Raw genomic sequence first — 14,924 nt, 5'->3', positions numbered from 1 at the left:
CAGGTAATACTCGGTGATATGTGGAGACGTTTTCCGTCTTTTCCAGCAGCCACCGCACATGGTCTACGAGCAGATTTCTACTTGTTTACCTTTCAGTATATTAGAATTTACCGATTAATAGAGAAATATAGACACAGCATTTTGTTCCAAGAGTAAAGTATTGTCGAAAGAATGTTGAGGTAATATACATTTACTTTTTGATTAGTTTATTTGCTATCCGAAATTTTACAGTCTGTTATCTTGTATAACTGGAAAAATTATATGTGAAATAAATAGTTCAAACAATATATGTATAATAGATTGTACATAATATTAAGTTAATTAACTGAAACATAATTATAATTTCCTAGACAGTAGATAAATCTAGATAGATGCATCTTACAAAATATATCTAATTTATATTAATATACTTTTGAACAAACTTTTGAATTTAATGAACTATATACAATGCATAAAGTTGTCATATATTTGATAAAACTTTTTACACATCAAAAAGTTAATATAATGAATGTTCGTGAAACGATTTCAACAATATACTTTATTTTAAATGTACACAAAGACCACACTATCGTATATCTCTACGTTTGCTTTATCTTACATCAGTCTGTCGAATAAGCATACAACAATTCGTTGCAAGAATCAGTTCTGGAGACAATTCAAGTAAAACAAAATACCATGGGTTTTAGTCAGCGTCAAATGTGAGTTTGATTAGTGGTACATGGAAAATTGAGTTGACATAATTTTGTTAATGTACTATTATGGTATTAGCAGTATAGAAATCGAGCTTTTATGCTTATCCTTAGGTATATTATATTAAATTTTCATTACACTTTTATCACAGGGATAGGTAAAGGAAGAAACTACCGAAATACTCTGCATTAATTTAATATAAGTAAAAAGCATTTAACTGTTTGTCGTTCGTTCGTCATAATTATAAATATTCTGCGCTTTTAAAAAATATATATATTAGTAATTTTAAAGTAATTTCCACGAACTCATATGCAATGAGACAGAAGGTATTACACTATTTAATCGTTTGTCATCTATGTGGAAGTACAAAGAACTTTGGAATCGACTCCATAACTGCTTTATATAATTTGTAGAAAACGTTTTAACGTGTGAAATGCGTCGTTAAAATATATCTTGCTCCATCTCACTAAGAGGACAATGCGGGAGTAACGAAAATCAAATCGAATCAAGACTCGAGTGATGTTAAGAAGTGGTAAGAGGTAAGAGGTAGGGATCTTCCTCACAGCGATTTCCTGTGTGGTCGTGTCCAAGTGACATCCACTACAATATGAAATATTATAACGGGAATACGGTGATCCTCGCCTTTTTTTGTAAACTACATCCAAAGTGTTAAGTAGTATTAATATCGAGGCAACGTCGGCACACGATCTCTTTTTCAGGGTTTATAAGTAAATGACGGATTCATTGTACATCGTTGTGCACGTCGCTCCGTCAGAGCTCCTTCAGCAGAGCGGATTTAGCATTTTTAAGTTTATCCAATCGCCTCTGCAGATGAGAATTCGCGGTCTCCAATTCCTCTACGCGACCCTGCGTCTCCCTCACCTGGGAAGTAAGAACGAACGTACAACGTGCGCGATGCATGAATCTCTCATCGTGTCTGCGATAAAGATAAGATTCATACCTCTCGTTGCAGCTTCCTTTTCTCCACCTTCAGTTCATCCTCGGCTTTCTCAGACGCCTCTGCAGCCGACTTGTAACGAATTACTTGGCTCTCCAGTCTAGCTACCGTCGCCTGCAGCGTGGACATGTCTTGCTCCGCCTTTTGTAATTTAAATTTATAATCCGCCAGCAACTTGTTTGCCTCACGCTGAATATCTTCGTTATCCGACAAGGAACCTGTCGTAATGGACGTGTATTAATTGGTATAAATGATTAATAATATTATTAATTATCGTTTCAGTCTTTTATATTCCGTATTAATAATCGCACGTAGAATTGAAAAGCAATGCTGGGAAACAGATTTGTATAAACGTTTACCTAATACTGAGCCAGATGATCTCTCGGATCTCACGCGATTTCTGGTCTCTTCCAGCTCTAATCTTAAATGTCGAATTTCATCTTGCAATTCCTTCTTCTCGGAGGCAAATTTTCTCAGTCGAACATCTGAAACAATTATAGGGATTGCAGAGATGATAAAAGTTTACGATATAAATAATACTAGATGCATGGATTCGATCAAGTGCATACCTAGGGAACCTTTACCAGCGGTTTCTAATAATTCTGCAGCTTCTGTACTGACTAGTACTCTTCTTCCATGACATGGTCCATTTTCAATATTTCTATTCTCTTCATCCTCGCTTCCTTCATCGTCAACAATGACTAAGCCGTTTCCTAAATTACAATTTTTAACATTTCTCAGTGACGCTATCAAAACGTTAATATATGTATTAGGAGTGTGATTTAGTTTTGAGGATTTTGCAACAGATAGCTGTAGTGTCAGTTTGTTCCAACAGCTGTTTCCGATAACTGTTGTTTCTTACGGTGTTGACATTATCCATGACATTTAGTAGCATTATAGCAATAGATGCAATAACAATCGTGTTTATATCATCGTAAAAATGCAACTTCCGAAAGAGCATTTTCGACATGCGTTGCTTTTGTTTTTTAATCAAAAGAAAACTGCGGCTGACGGTTATAGAATTCTTGTGGAAACTTATGGTGATTCTGCCCCATCAATTAAGACGTGTGAATACTGGTTTAGACGCTTTAAAAGTCGTGATACTGATGTGAAGGACAAAGAACGCTCGGGACAACCAAGAAAGCTTGAAAATGCAGATTTGCAAGCATTATGGACGAACATCCAACAGAATCCACTTCAGAACTTGCCAGGGCATTAAATGTTGATCGTACAACAGTTACCAAACATTTACATGAAATGGGAAAAATTCAGAAAGAAGGGAAATGGGTTCGACATCAATTATCGGAAAGTGCCATTTGAACATTTGCATTTCGTTGATCGCCGGGCAAAAAAAGAAGAGTCTTTTGTTTCAAATTGTTACTGGGGATGAAAAGTAGATCTATTTTGATAATCCCAAACACGGAAAATCATGGGTGGATCCAGGCGAACCATCAACATCCACTCCGAGACGCAATATTCACGGTTCAAAAGTAATGCTCTGTATTCGGTGGGATAGTGTACTATGAGCTGTTAAATCCGCACGAGACTGTCACGGCTGATCGTTATCGACACCAATTGTACAGTTGAAGCAAGTATTGGACGAAAAACGAACCACCAATTGCGAGCAACGACGGAAAGTAATTCTTCTTCGTGACAACGCTCGACCTCACGTTGCGTTATCAGTGAAACAAACACTATTAGAGCTTGAATGGCAAGTCTTCTCCGGACATTGCTCCATGCGATTATTATTTGTTCCGGTCGATGCAACACGCTTTAGAGGATACACACTTTGATAATTTCGAAGAAGTGCGAAAATTCGTCGACGAATGGATCAACTGAAAAGAAGAGTCATTTTATCGTGGTGGAATCCATCTCTTGCCAGAGCATTAAATGTTGATCGTACAACAGTTACCAAACATTTACATGAAATGGGAAAAATTCAGAAAGAAGGGAAATGGGTTCGACATCAATTATCGGAAAGTGCCATTTGAACATTTGCATTTCGTTGATCGGCAGGCAAAAAAAGAAGAGTCTTTTGTCTCGGATTGTTACTGGGGATGAAAAGTGGATCTATTTTGATAATCTGAAACGCGGAAAATCATGGGTGGATCATCAACATCCACTCCGAGACGCAATATTCACGGTTCAAAAGTAATGCTCTGTACTTGGTGGGATAGTGTACTATGAGCTGTTAAATCCGCACGAGACTGTCACGGCTGATCGTTATCGATACCAATTGTACAAGTTGAAGCAAGCATTGGACGAAAAACGACCACCAATTGCGAGCAAACGACGGAAAGTAATTCTTCTTCGTGACAACGCTCGACCTCACGTTGCGTTATCAGTGAAACAAACACTATTAGAGCTTGAATGGCAAGTCTTACCGCACCCCGCGTATTCTCCGGACATTGCTCCATGCGATTATTATTTGTTCCGGTCGATGCAACACGCTTTAGAGGATACACACTTTCATAATTTCAAAGAAGTGCGAAAATTTGTCGACGAATGGATCGACTCAAAAGAAGAGTCATTTTATTGTGGTGGAATCCATCTCTTGCCAGAAAGATGAGAAAAAATTATAGAAAACGAAGGAAAATATTTTGATTAAGGTATTCATCCATTATCATATTTAAATACATGCGTTTTTGAGCAAAAAAACCCTGAAAACTAAATCACACCCCTAATATATTCAACACACACATACTTGTATAAGCGTATCCCTTTCTAATAACTGTGCTCTGCAGATGGTCCGAATCCTCCTTCAATCTCTGATTGGCCCGTTTCAATTGTTCGACGTCTCGATTTCTTCTCTCTCAATTCCCTACGCAATTGTGCCGTTGTTTCCTCCAGCTCCTCCAATTTGTCTTTTAATAAATCGACTTGGTAGGCGTAAGACGATTTCTCATTGTCTAACTGAGCGTTCGCTATCATGGCCTTTCTGAATTTCTCTTCAAATTCCTTTAATTCCAGCGCGCGTAAACATTGAAAAAAAGCCAGTGATACATCGCCGAAGCTTCACCAATTCCTCAAACTTGCGTGATGAAAGATTTAAGGGATGCTGGAGTTGCTAGTGAACTATTTGTTCACTATAGCGATGGTAATTGCAGTTTCGAAAATTCTCTTTATTGCTTGTGCAGAATAAAAAATCCTTTTCCACAAATGAAGTACAGATAGAAAGAAAGTCCGCTCTGCAGGACTTTATATTCAAAATGGAAAAAAGTTAAAAACTTGCATTTGTTTTTTCTAACTTTTTTCCATTTTGAGTATAAAGTCCTGTAGAGCGGACTTTCTTTCTATCTATACTTCATTTGTGGAAAAGGATTTTTTATTCTGCACAAGCAATAAAGAGAATTTTCGAAACTGCAATTACCATCGCTATAGTGAAAAAATAGTTCACTAGCAACTCCAGCTTCCCCTTAAGATTCAATAAACTAAATTAATTTATACACGCTCTCGTTTACGTACCCTAATATCCTACTTAATCCTGCATCTTCCAGTGAATCCTCCGAGGATCTACGACTCGACTGGAAGTTGTTGGAATTCGTCAGAAGCCGCGACGTGCGCACCGGGTCCGGAGTTACTCTCATGGTTCTGTTCACGTCGGCTACAATAATCCACGTATTGAATACACGGAATGAGTATGTAAAACGACCGGAGTGTGAAATTATGATGTGACTTATTTACTTGAACTACCTGCGCACATGTCATAAACCCTGTCGGCATTCTCCTCCGCCTCTTTCTGCTGCCTCTCCAGCTCGCGCATTCGTATCTCTCTGGCTTCTGCCCTTGCCTGTCTTCTAGCAGCCAGCCTTGCTTCTGCCTGAAAGTATGTATGGAAAATCCATCCTGTTACCAAAAACACACGTTTACATTTGATAGGCTATTAACACGTCACCATATTACAAAGCTCCTCTATTAACATCAACATTAAGATACAGAACAACACGGCAATTACGAATCCTCGAGTAACGAGATAATCCGTTGCCTATTTTTGTCCAGAGATAAATTACATACACAATTGTTATAATCAAGCTCACTGTTTGTTATGATGTATTTATTCTAATAAATCTAATATATAAAAGAGAGCTATGCCAAGTTCTTTCAATTAAAAATAATATTTAAACATTCATTATTTGAAAGAGACATGCAAATCAACAAGTTTGAACGAAGCAAAATATAGCACGCAATTAAACGCATTGTTCAAAATCAATATCCAAGAAAATTGCTGCTTACAAACAATTAATGAACAGATGTAGGAGACATTTCTGCTACATTCTTGTGCTTTCTCCTTTCTAAAGGTATAAATACAATTTTATATCAAAAGATGCATACAAATTGTCTGCCGATAGCCACAAGCGCATGCGCTATGTACAAATACTGTTCTTTTAAATCGTTGCAAGCACGACAGTCTCAGCTTTTCCATTGTAGCGTCAATTTATATGTTCCGAGCCACTATGATAAAACTGATGAGTGCAATTTATACAATGCGTATTATTTATATCACACGTGAACTGGCATATGGTACAGAAGCATCGCAGAATGGCAGCGAGAGGTCTCGTTGACAAATTCACCACTTTTAGGTACGTGTGTATTGGGTTGATGAACAAGTTCGTAGCGTTTGTGTTTGGTATGGCAACACTGCGGTATTGCGGAGTTTGTTTATCATTTGTCATTTGGAGTGACAATGTTGTACTTGTGAATACGCCTTGCATTTTGCAGATTTGAAGAACGTTAGTGCTATCTGTGAGCTACAGAAGATGGAGTGTCAAGTGGAAAAAAACTAACACTTCCGACATATTCTTCTGTTCGAGTTTAACAGAGGAGTAAAGGCAGCGGAGGCGACTCGAAACATTTATACCGTGTACGGGGAGAATGCCATCGGGAAAAGCACGGCAAGAAAATGGTTTTGTCGTTTCAAAGAGGGCCACTTTGAACTGAGTGATTCTCCACGTTCAGGAAGACCATCAGACCTTGATGAAGATCGTTTAAATGCTTTAATCCACGACGATCCACGTCAGTCAGCCCGAGAATTGGCAAATGTGATGAATTGTGACCAGTCGACCATCGTGCGACATTTTTATTCCATGGGCAAGGTTCAAAAATTGGGTGTATGGATACCGCACACTTTAAGCGGAAACAACAGAAATCAGCGGATAGCCATTTGTGCTTCTTTGCTTGCTCGTTATCGGTTAGCTCGTGAACAACATCGATCATTCCTATCCAGGATCGTTACTGGTGACGAGAAATGGTGCCTTTATGTCGACATCAAACAAAGAAAGGAATGGCTGAGCCCTAACAAACAAGCAACTCCCGTATAAAAGCTAGTGTCCATCCGCAGAAGATGATGTTATGCGTCTGGTGGGACACAGAAGGCGTCGTGTATTACGAATTGCTTCCCAGGAATGTAACCATCACTGCTGATATTTATTGCCAACAACTCAGACGCCTTGCGGCCGCACTTCAAGAAAAACGACCGGGAAGATTGCATCAAGTGTTGCTGCAGCACGATAATGCTCGCCCGCACTCCGCCAACATGACAAAAGCATCTATCCATGAGCTTGGTTGGGAGGTTATTCCGCATCCCCCTTATTCTCCCGATCTTGCGCCCTCAGATTTCCACCTTTTCCGCTCTCTAGCCAACAATCTTCGAGAAATCTCCTTTGATAACAATAATGCTCTTCAAACTTGGCTTGACGACTTTCTTAACTCCAAAACAGCAGATTTCTTCAGGCGTGGAATCGAAAAACTACCTCAACGTTGGCAGACAGTCCTAGATACTGCAAGAGAATATATTACGGATTAATCTCTCGTCTTCTGTTCATTTCAAATGAGTATTAAATAAAAACGTTTACCACAGCGAAAAACCGCTACGAACTTATGCACCAACCCAATACATATAAGTACAGAGCGTACACGTATATACACAGGATGTAGCAGAAGGAGATGCAGAAGAGCTCAAAGTTTGGAACGCTTCATACCAACACCCTCTAAATACAATCTTTTAGTAGTGCCTTACGCCTGTACATTACTATCTATCTTTTTCACATGTGTGCACGTGTGCGTGTGTGTATTCTAATCGAAATCATACCTCCTTAGCTATCTGATCGAGTGCTTGATCTTCCGCAGAATGCCGCGTGGCTGTTCGCCTTCGCCCAGCTATAGCTGATTCCATTCTGAATTTCTTTCCTTACAACTTTTGTTTCAATTGCAACGATTCTAGCTAGGAGAATCCATATCCAACACCACATTAATAGGTAAACGATTAGCTAAGGACAAATTTGTACAAACATAAGCTAGCGGTTAAATTGGCGGGGAAGTCATTGTACATAAACCAAAACTCTGCGTTAAATCTAAACTCCTCTCTCTCTCTCAATCGCAATCGTTCGTTTCCTCCTCCAGTTTAAGACAGTTTCAACCCGCACACTCGTATTGCGCTACCTCGAAACGTCGAAGCGTCGAATAAATAACTTTATTAAGGGGATGCTGGAGCTGCTAGTGAACTATTTTCTCACTATAGCGATGGTAATTGCAGTTTCGAAAATTCTCTTTATTGCTTGTGTAGAATAAAATCCTTTTCCACAAATGAAGTATAGATAGAAAGAAAGTCCGCTCTACAGGACTTTATACTCAAAATGGAAAAAAGTTAGAAAAGACAAATGCAAGTTTTTAACTTTTTTCCATTTCGAATATAAAGTCCTGTAGAGCGGACTTTCTTTCTATCTGTACTTCATTTGTGGAAAAGGATTTTTTATTCTGCACAAGCAATAAAGAGAATTTTCGAAACTGCAATTACCATCGCTATAGTGAAAAAATAGTTCACTAGCAACTCCAGGATCACCTTAAGGGGAAGCTGGAGTTGCTAGTGAACTATTTTTTCACTATAGCGATGGTAATCGCAGTTTCGAAAATTCTCTTTATTGCTTGTGTAGAATAAAATCCTTTTCCACAAATGAAGTATAGATAGAAAGAAAGTCCGCTCTACAGGACTTTATACTCAAAATGGAAAAAAGTTAGAAAAGACAAATGCAAGTTTTTAACTTTTTTCCATTTTGAATATAAAGTCCTGTAGAGCGGACTTTCTTTCTATCTGTACTTCATTTGTGGAAAAGGATTTTTTATTCTGCACAAGCAATAAAGAGAATTTTCGAAACTGCAATTACCATCGCTATAGTGAAAAAATAGTTCACTAGCAACTCCAGGATCACCTTAAGGGAAAGCTGAAGTTGCTAGTGAACTATTTTTTCACTATAGCGATGGTAATTGCAGTTTCGAAAATTCTCTTTATTGCTTGTGCAGAATAAAAAATCCTTTTCCACAAATGAAGTATAGATAGAAAGAAAGTCCGCTCTACAGGACTTTATATTCGAAATGGAAAAAAGTTAAAAACTTGCATTTGTCTTTTCTAACTTTTTTCCATTTTGAATATAAAGTCCTGTAGAGCGGACTTTCTTTCTATCTGTACTTCATTTGTGGAAAAGGATTTTTTATTCTGCACAAGCAATAAAGAGAATTTTCGAAACTGCAATTACCATCGCTATAGTGAAAAAATAGTTCACTAGCAACTCCAGGATCACCTTAAGGGGAAGCTGGAGTTGCTAGTGAACTATTTTTTTACTATAGCGATGGTAATTGCAGTTTCGAAAATTCTCTTTATTGCTTGTGCAGAATAAAAAATCCTTTTCCACAAATGAAGTATAGATAGAAAGAAAGCCCGCTCTACAGGACTTTATATTCGAAATGGAAAAAAGTTAGAAAAGACAAATGCAAATTTTTAACTTTTTTCCATTTTGAATATAAAGTCCTGTAGAGCGGACTTTCTTTCTATCTGTACTTCATTTGTGGAAAAGGAGTTTTTATTCTGCACAAGCAATAAAGAGAATTTTCGAAATTGCAATTACCATCGCTATAGTGAAAAAATAGTTCACTAGCAACTCCAGGATCACCTTAAGAGAAATTATTTTGACAGTTCAATGCACGTCAACTTTTTCGCCGCACACGATAATTGTATGATTAAAGCTGTACAAATTGCAGCACTGAAAGGAACGATAGTGGCAACGCGGTTTTTCAAGTAACACGCGAAGAGTGCATTCTACTCTCGTTATGCAAAATTCTATAAATTGACCGATTTACCCGTAACGATACGTAGATCACTAGTTACTTCGTGGACAGTCACAGCTCCGAAATTTCGTTACAACTTGCGTTTTTTTTTATGCGTAATGCGCGACTACGACGATAACGCGTATGTATAACCACAAGGCTCGTCAAGGCTACGCAAAAGGACGTAATCGGATACGCGTTGATAAGGCGAACGCAAAAATCTGATATTTCACAGCACGTATGCATGTAATACCATCACAAGCGAGCACTCGCAGACGATATACATATATATGCATATATATATGTGTGTATGTATATATGTATGCTGCATATATACATACATATACATATATACAGGGTGTTTCCTAAGTAAGTAGACAAACTTAAGGAGGATATTCCTTGGCTTATTTTAAGAAGAAAAGGTCATATAAACATATGTCCCAAACTGCTTTGTTTTCCAGAAAAAAGTACATCACTGTTTTCGTTCACTTTTCGTTTATTATAGAACAGTTTGTGTTATTGCAAATGAAACAAATGAAAAACAATAGTAACCAAAAAGAAAAATAATAACATCACAGTAACTGCTGAAAATGTCCACCTGCAGCCATGATACACGCCTCAACTCTCCTTTCCATTGATTGACGTACACGCTCAAAAATAAAAAAGCAGTTTAGGACATATATGACCTTTTCTTCTTAAAATAAGCCAAGGAATATCCTCCTCAAGTTTGTCTACTTACTTAGGAAACACCCTGTATATAAAATGTCTTACAATATATAGCTATATTTTATCTCGGGGCTCCACCAACTCTGGCTGACTCGCTGCAGGCGAGCACTTACGATATTGGGACACGTCGTCAACCAGTGGACAGATGCATAATTTTTCCGGGCGCACTACCGTACGCAAAACTACAAATCGGGATCTACGCGCACTATAAATATACAATTGACGGGAATCGAACGACCGTGTCTCTCACAATGACCATTTGTGGTATGGAACTTGGGGGAAGTCCTGCGCGTGTGACTTTGCGGTATCTCCGTTATTAGGCCTGCCGTAATCTACGATCGGCGGCGACGGGCTCTATGTATCTCGCGGTACGTGGGCTTCGCTTGGGATTTCCCAGTGACCGGCAGGACCGACGGCGGCGGCGGCGGGCGCTCTCTCGCTCCCTCAATTACAGGCGGCGACTTGCGAACGCAGGGCGCGATATCGCGCTCGGGCTCGGCGAGAGACGCATCCCTCGATCGCTCGAATCACTCTCCGTGCACCGCGAGACTAAACGAAACGGCAACGTACGTATGTACGCGACACGCAAAAGCGCACAGTGTGCGCTGCGCCGCTCGCGCCACTTCGCGCCGCGCCTACATGCATCCGAGTCGGAGCCATCTCTCGACCGAACGGGATGTTACTTCACCGTTATCGATCGTACCAATCGATCGTAAATTGGATCAGATGGCTCTCGGCGTGAATTAGCTGTTTTAGGGGAAAGTGCGTACTGAGCGAGCAGGAAGGCGTATTTCAATTGATAAGAATGTCTTGTTGCTGTATTCACGCTACTTTTATTCTTGAATTATCGTTGACAACGGAAGATTAGGTTAGATTGGTTATTATTGAAGTGGTAACGCGGTTTATATAGGTTAAGTAGGTAGAGGCTTGGGTAATTGTGAAGGAGAGCTCCTTCCTCTCCGATTTCCTTCAAACTTGGTAGAAATGTATATTTTGGTCCTAAAACACGATTGCGAGAAGGAAAATCGTCGCTCTCAAGTAGAACCAAAGTTACAGCTTACTCAAATGACAGTTTCGGGGTTAGGAAATCTGTCATACCGGCAGTCTACGGGCGTAGCGCACACTGACCAAGCATGCGCGGTGTTGGTAATTGTGAAGGAGAGCTCTTTCCTCTCCGATTTCCTTCAAACTTGGTAGAAATGTATATTTTGGTCCTAAAACACGATTGCGAGAAGGAAAATCGTCGCTCTCAAGTAGAACCAAAGTTACAGCTTACTCAAATGACGGTTTCGGGGTTAGGAAATCTGTCATACCGGCAGTCTACGGGCGTAGCGCACACTGACCAAGCATGCGCGGTGTTTTTTCACACGCTTTTTATGCTTATTGTGTTCATAGTATACTTTATAGCAGCGAAATGTAAGATTACTTGTGTTAAGGCGATCCTGGAGTCGTCTGTATTACCGGCGGAATCGGTGATTTTCCTGCATTAATTTCCAAATTGCTATTACACTTCGGACACTGTATTTCTTTGTTTATTAAATGATGCTCATTGGCAAATAAAAAGATAATTTGGTAATTATAGTTAAATACACGGTATTCTCTGCTTTAACCAAAATCAAACAGTTAAATAGAAATTATTCTCTACTTTAATCGAAAGTAAAAACTGCGAAAGACCTAACCCAACCCAACCGCGTTTTTTATTTAAAATCGGGAAGGTCGTCTGTAGTAAACTTAATTACCAAATTATCTTTTTATTTGCCAATGAGCATCATTTAATAAACAAAGAAATACAGTGTCCGAAGTGTAATAGCAATTTGGAAATTAACACAAGTAATCTTACATTTCGCTGCTATAAAGTATACTATGAACAAAATAAGCATAAAAAGCGTGTGAAAAAACACTGCGCATGCTTGGTCAGTGTGCGCTACGCCCGTAGATTGCCGGTGTGACAGATTTCCTAACCTCGAAACTGTCACTTTTCAGCACGTAATAACTTTTTTCTACTTGAGAGCGACGATTTTCCTTCTCGCAATCGTGTTTTAGGACCAAAATATACATTTCTACCAAGTTTGAAGGAAATCGGAGAGGAAGGCGCTCTCCTTCACAATTACCGGCAACGGATCTTGGATCATTTTTCGATCAGAATGCGGCCATTTTGTCTGGTTGACGCCCAACCAGAGAACTCTGCGGGGCGTTCGGTAAAAAAGGTATCGCCGCTCACGAAGAGGTGGAGCGGACTGAGTGGAATAAAAAATCTGTATTCAATTCCACCATTTTGCGAACAAACACGTACAATTTTTTGTTATTAAATAAAGAAAGTAGCAAATAAACGCGGAGTGTTCTACGCACAGCAACGGCCGTATTGTCTAATAACGAGCAACATACGAAAAAGAACAGCCGCTGGCATAATACGATTTTTTAAATATTTTCTAATAGGCATTGATATTTATTATCGACTATTTGAAAGAAAAAAAGGATAGAAATATTTGTAGCATTCGCAGTGCTAACTGGACTAGTCTAGGACTAGCAGTATCTCTATTTGAGCAATCTTTTTCCCGCTCTCCCTATTGGCTGCGACGTCAATGCAGTAACCAATGGAAATGAAGAATGTGGTTACAACAGGAAGCCATCAAGTTGCCAGGGCCGAGGTTCTGCAACTCGTTATCGATAATTTTCGATATCATTAACTAGCGATAGCCAATGGCAGGACGACCTTGGAGAAAGCGTGGCTCTCATAGGTTGTCGCTAGTTAACGATACCGAAAATAATCGATATCGAAGTTACAGGATTTCAGCCCAGAATTGAATAAATCCCAGCACTGTCTAGTGTATATCCGTCAAATAAGCAAATACGCTCCCCTATGAAGGCCGAAAAATTTTCCTGTTGATACTCGTTGCAAAACTATAACAGTGACTACGCGCTCATCCATCACGCGAATGTTGAGCGCAATAAAACGCAATCGATAACACGGGCTGAACATAGACGTTCAATGAACAATCGGATGGAAAGAATGCATTCCTAAATTATCTTCAGATGGAGATTAAGAATGCCCTCCGCGTTCATCTGCGTCGATCTGTACCACATTTATTAACACACCCACCACACCCAGAAACATTATAGCGATGATAGATATAATATATATTTTTTCTGGTGCAGAATGTAAAAACCGTGATTTAACCCCCATTGCGATAACTTCTAATGGGGTCGCGAAGATCAATTTAATCTATACATAATTATAAATTATTGGGTTGGCCAAAAAGTACTGCGTTTTTTTTCCAACTAAATGGACATACCACTTTTGAAAGTAACTAACTTCAATTCTAAAACACGAAATAATCATCTGATAGCGTTAAGACAACTCCAGGTTCAGCTTGTTTCTCAAAAAACAAGTACCGATTTCGTATATACAATTGCTCTGTATTGCGTCGATTTTCAAAATGCGGAAAATCAAAAAGAACATTTTCCTACATATTTGTTTATTATTCCGAAAAGGGAAAACGCTGTGAAGCTCATAAAAACCTTATGTCAAATGAATATGGCGAAGATGCTTTAAAACTGCGGCAGTGTCAAGAATTGGTTTACTAATTTCGATCTGCAGATTTAATGTGAAAGATGCACCACGCTCAGGAAGGCCAATCGAAATTGATGATGACAAAATAAAGGCACTGATCGATTCCAATCGGCGTTTAACGACCCGAGAGATTGCTGAGAATCTTAACATATCGAAATCGAGTGTTGAAAACCATTCAAAACGACTTGATACAATTAGTAAGCTCGATATTTTGGTACCACATGAGCTCAAAGAAATTCATCTCACTGAGCGTATTGACATTGCGATTTCTCTTTTGAAACGTGAGGAAGTTGATCGATTTGAAACGTATGATAACAGGCGACGAAAAATCGATCGTCTACAACAACGTCAAACGAAAAAGATCGTGTAGCAAGCGTGATAACCTGCTGAAAGCACTTGAAAACAGATATTCACCAAAGAAGATTATGCTGTCGTCTGGTGGACTGTGTATTTTTGAGCTGCTTGCAAGGAATCAACCATTCATTCAGACGTATACTGTCGTCAACTGGATAATATTAAATGATGCCATCAAACAGAAACGTCGAGAATGGTGAATCGCAAAGGTGTTTGTTTCACCATGATAACGCTAGACCACATATAAGTTTGGTCACTCGTGAAAAATTGTTGGCAGCTTGAATGGGATGTGTTACCAACATCCACCATATTCGCCAGACCTGGCCATCAGATTACCATTCGTTTCGTTTTTGCAAACGCCTTGAATGGTAAAACCTTTACTGCGATGAGGAATATCAAATCGTTGTTGGAATTGTTTTTTGCTGAAAAAGATAAGAATTTTTTTGAGCGCGAATCATGAAGTTGCCTGAAAAATGGCAAAAGATAATCAAAACAAATGGCACAATATATTGTTTCATAATTTTGTTT

At 39.0% G+C, this 14,924-nt stretch overlaps 1 pseudogene; it reads right to left on the bottom strand.

Moving 5' to 3' along the window:
- Window positions 1–1,386: 1,386 nt before the first annotated feature.
- On the bottom strand, window positions 1,387–11,083 carry LOC113563237 (annotated as a pseudogene).
- Between the last annotated feature and the right edge of the window lie 3,841 nt (window positions 11,084–14,924).

Source organism: Ooceraea biroi, chromosome 13 (assembly GCF_003672135.1).
Source record: "Ooceraea biroi isolate clonal line C1 chromosome 13, Obir_v5.4, whole genome shotgun sequence".
NCBI lineage: Eukaryota > Metazoa > Arthropoda > Insecta > Hymenoptera > Formicidae > Ooceraea > Ooceraea biroi.
Note: the sequence above shows the minus strand (reverse complement) of the source record. Positions and strands in the feature narration are given on the sequence as shown.